Consider the following 4,643-nt stretch of genomic DNA (forward strand, 5'->3'; position numbering starts at 1 on the left):
ATTACTAGAGCTTTGTAGTGTACCTTGAAATCTGGGATTATGATACTTCCAGCTTTGTTCTTTCTTAAGATTGCTTTGTCTGTTTGGGTTTGGGCTTTGTGTGTGTGTGTGTGTGTGTGTGTGTGTGTGTGTGATTCCATAAAAATTTTAGGATTATTTGCCCTAGTTAGTTGAAAAAAGAATTCATATTTTGATAAGGATTGCTTTGAATGTGTAAGTTGCTTTGGGTAATCTGAACATTTTAACAAAATTAATTCTTCAACCCAGGATAACGGTATATTTTTCCATTTCTTTGTGTCCTCTTCAATTTCTTTCATTAATGTTTTATAGTTGTTAAGGTATAAGTTTTTCACCTTCTTGGTTAAACTTATCCCAAGATATTTTATTCTTTTTGGTGTAATTGTAAATGAGATTGTCTTCTCAAATTCTCTTTCTGCTACTTTATTATTATTGTATAGAAATGAACACATTTCTGTATATTGGCTTTCCATTCTGTAATTTTACTGAATTCATTTATCAATTCTCATAGTTTTTGGTGGGTCTTCAGGGTTTTCTATATGTGGTATGTCTTCTGCAAATAGTAGCAGTTTTATTTCTTCCTTTCCAATCTAGATGCATTTATTTCTTTTTCTTGTCTAACTGCTGTGGCTAGGATTTCCAGTAGTATGTTGAATAAAAGTGGTGAGAGTGGACATCCTTAATCTTACCTGATCTTAGAGGAAAGGCTCTCAGTTTTTCACCATTGAGTATGATATTAGATGTGGGTTTATAATATATGACCTTTTTTTTTTTTAAAGATTTTATTTATTTATTTGACAGACAGAAACAAGTAGGCGGAGAAGCAGGCAGAGAGAGAGAGGAGGAAGCAGGCTCCCCGCTGAGCAGAGAGCCCCATGCGGGGCTCCATCCCAGGACCCTGGGATCATGACCTGAGCTGAAGGCAGAGGCTTTAACCCACTGAGCCACCCAGGCGCCCCTAATATATGACCTTTTTTATGTTGAGGTATGTTCCCTCTAAACCTATTTTGTTGAGAGTTTCTATCATGAATGGATGTTGAATTCTGTCAAATGCTTTTTTTGTCATCTATTCAGATGATAAGGTTTTTATCCTTTATTTTGTAATGTGATGTATCATGTTGATTGATTTGAAGATAAGGAGCCATTCTTCTATTCTTGGAATAAATCCCACTTGTTCATGGCAAATGATCCTTTGACTGTATTGTTGAATGCAGTTTGTTAATATTTTGTTGAAGATTTTTGCATCTATGTTTATCCAATATTAGCCTGTAATTTTTATTTTTTGTAGTGTCTTTTTCTGAATTCTGGCCTTGTAAAATATATTTGAAAGCTTTCCTTCCTCCTTTAATTTTTGTAATAGTTTGAGAATAATAGGTATTAATTCCTTTTTAAATGTTTAGTAGAATTCACCTGTGAAGCCATCTAGCCCTGGAGTTTTTTGTTTGTTGGGATTTATTTATTTTTTATTTATTTATTACCAAGTCAATAGTCCTATTAGGAATTAGCTATTCAGATTTTCTATTTCTTCCTGATTCACTTTTGGAAGATTTCTATATTTCTGTATTTCTATATACATCTATAAATGTATATTTCTAGGAATTTATCCATTTCTTCTATGTTGTCCAATTTTTTGGCATATAATTTTTTGTTAGTCTCTTATCATTCTTTGTATTTCTGTGGTGTCACTTGTTATTTCTCCTCTTTGATTTCTGATCTTATCTATTTGAGTACTCTCTTTTTCCTGATGAGTTTAGCTACATGTTTATCAATTTTGTTTACCTTTTCAAAGAAATAGCCTTTGGTTTCATTGAACTTTCCTATTGTTTTCTCAGCTCTATTTCATTTATTTCCACTCTGATCTTCATTATTTCCTACTTTCTATTAACTTTGGGCTTTATTTTTCTTTTCTAGTTCCTTTGGGTATAATATTAGATTGTTTATTTGAGTTTTTTTCTTGTTTCTTAAAGTAGGTGTGTCTTGCTATAAAATTTCATCTTAGAACTGCTTTCACTTCATCTCAGAGATTTTGGAGCATTGTGTTTCATTTTCATTTGTCTGCTTGTATGTTTTCTTTTTTTTTTATTTCTTCATTGGCCCATTATTTGTTTAATAGCACGTTGTTTATGTTTTTTCAGTTTCTTCTTATAGCTGGTTTCTAGTTTCATACTGTTGTGGTCATAAAAGTTGGTTGATGTGATTTCAATCTTCTTAAATTTACTGAGACTTGTTTTGTGGCCTGACATGATCTATCCTGAAGAATGTATATGTGCACTTGAAAAGAATGTGCATTTTGCTGTTTTTGGATAGAATTTCTGTATATATTTAAGTCCGTTTGGTCAAAGCCACCGTTTCCTTACTGACTTTTTGTGGATGATCTATCCACTGATATATGCTGTGTTAAAATCCCCTACTATTATTCTTTGCTGTCAATTTCTCTATGTCTGTTAATATTCACTCTATGTATGTAGATGAGCCTATGTTGGGTGCATAGGTATTTGTAATTGTTATATTTTCTCATTGGATAGAACCCTTTATCATTATGTAATGTCCTTCATTGTCTCTTGTTTCAATCTGTTTTAAAGTCATACACTGAAGTCAATACATACAACTAGCATTTCAGTCTGAGCTGTTTCAGATACATAGAGCTGAAATTAATTACAAGGTATGGTCTAACAAATGGTAGGGGAGTTTTTTTTTAAGTAGTTTTTACAAATATAAACTTATCTTGTACACTGAAGTCATCATACATACAGGGCAAAGTCAGAGCTTTTATATTTGAGTTTATTCTTCATTTAACTTTAAAAACACTACTATAATTTAATATTAAAACAAGAACAATAGCAAGTAGTGAGATATGATTATAGTCCTTCACTCTTTCACTACTGCATATAAAATGCCAGCAGTGTTATTCACTGGCCCCATTGAGAGGTCTGACACTGAACACCACCCCTGGGATGATGTTCATCATCCTCATATGATTCCCCATGGTAATGGCACCATCTTTCCTGATTTGATCAAAGTCCACCAGTTCTACCTGGTCCATTTCATCAGTCTCTTCTACTTTCTTCCTCTTAGGTAGGAGTTTTTCCAGCAAAGAGAGATTATCGGGAGAGAGAAAGCCATTCTCAGGAAAGATTACCTTAAATTTAATGATGAGGCAACCCTTCTCATATGGTGTACAATTTAGCCTTCATTTAGCACACACTTGATATCTCCATGCTTGACAATTTGACCTGGATGAGAGGTGATGACAGTGGTTCAGTTGTCAAGAGTAGATACTGGCTTTTGAAAATGACACAGGGCTTCAACCAGCTGTATATCCATACATATGAAAAGGTCTTCTCCTTGCTGTGTAAAAATAGCATCGTCCTTCTGATCTAAAACAATGATAATATCTCCTGGTTTCAGTCCTGGTTCTTGGTCTCCTTCAACATGGAATGTTATCTTTTGGCCATCTTTCATTCCTTTGTTAATATGAACGTCTAGAATCTTCTCTCAAACTATCTTCCTTTCATTGAAGCTTTTACATCTGTCTTTAGGACTGATCTGTTCCCCATGGCCCTGGCATTCCATGCACAGAGACTGAATTTGCTGAACCATTCCAGAGCCTATCTGATGAATTATTATATGCATTCAAGTGCCTTGGCAATTGGGACATTTGACTGCTCCTTTCTTACCCCCTCGGCCTTCACATTTATCGCAAATCATGTTCTTTTGCAGAGCTAGTTTTTTTGTTGCACCATTATATAAATCTTCTAAGGTTTCTGAGAGGTGATGCACAACATTTTTACCTCTCCTTTCTCTCTGCATCCTTCCTCCTCTTCCAAAAAACCTATCAAAGATGTCCATGGGGAGCCAAAACCACCACCAACTCCACCTTCTTTAATTGCTTGTCTTTGCATCAGAGAGTACTTTGTAAGCTTGAGAAATCTATTTAAACTTTTCTCCTTCATTTGGATTCTTATCAGGGTAGTAATTCAAGGCCAGTTTCCTGTAGGCCTTTTTTAATTCTTCTTGGATCGCTTTGGGTTTGACCCCCAAAACATCACAGTAAAGTGTTTCTTACACCATTTTCTACAGCAAGCGAGAGGGCCAAGGCTGGTGTTAGGGAGTGGGAAAGAGCACGTTGCTGGGCACAGCTCAGGCAGCTGCCATTCCTCCGTGTCTCACTGAGCATTCTGTAATGTTCCTTGTTTTCTTGTTATTCTTGTAGCTCTTTTCTATTCCTTTCTTTTCCTGCTCTCTCCCTTGTGATTGGTGACTTTCCTTAGGGTTATGCTTGGATTACTTTCTCTTCATTTTTTGTGAATCTATTACAGGTTTGGGGGTTAGAGTTGGCATGAGGTTCATATATAAAATATTAAATATAGAGTAGTTTATATTAAGTTGATGACTGCTTAAGATTGAATACATTATAAAAGCACTATATTTTTACTCCTCTTCCATGTTTTATGTATATGTCGTATTTTACATTTTTTATTTTGTAAGTCCCTTAATTGATTTTTCAGATATAATTAATTTTACTACTTTCGTCTTTTAACCCTCATACTAGTTTTATAAGTTATTGATATATTACCTGTATTGTATGTTCACTTTTACTTGTGAAATTTTTTCAAAAGTGAACA

General features: G+C 34.4%; 1 pseudogene; it reads right to left on the bottom strand.

Moving 5' to 3' along the window:
- Nucleotides 1–2,311: 2,311 nt before the first annotated feature.
- Nucleotides 2,312–4,387, bottom strand: LOC101682797 (annotated as a pseudogene).
- Nucleotides 4,388–4,643: the final 256 nt, after the last annotated feature.

This window comes from Mustela putorius, unplaced genomic scaffold (genome assembly GCF_011764305.1).
Source record: "Mustela putorius furo isolate JIRA1106 unplaced genomic scaffold, ASM1176430v1.1 tig00000242_pilon_pilon_pilon, whole genome shotgun sequence".
Classification (NCBI taxonomy): Eukaryota; Metazoa; Chordata; class Mammalia; order Carnivora; family Mustelidae; genus Mustela; species Mustela putorius.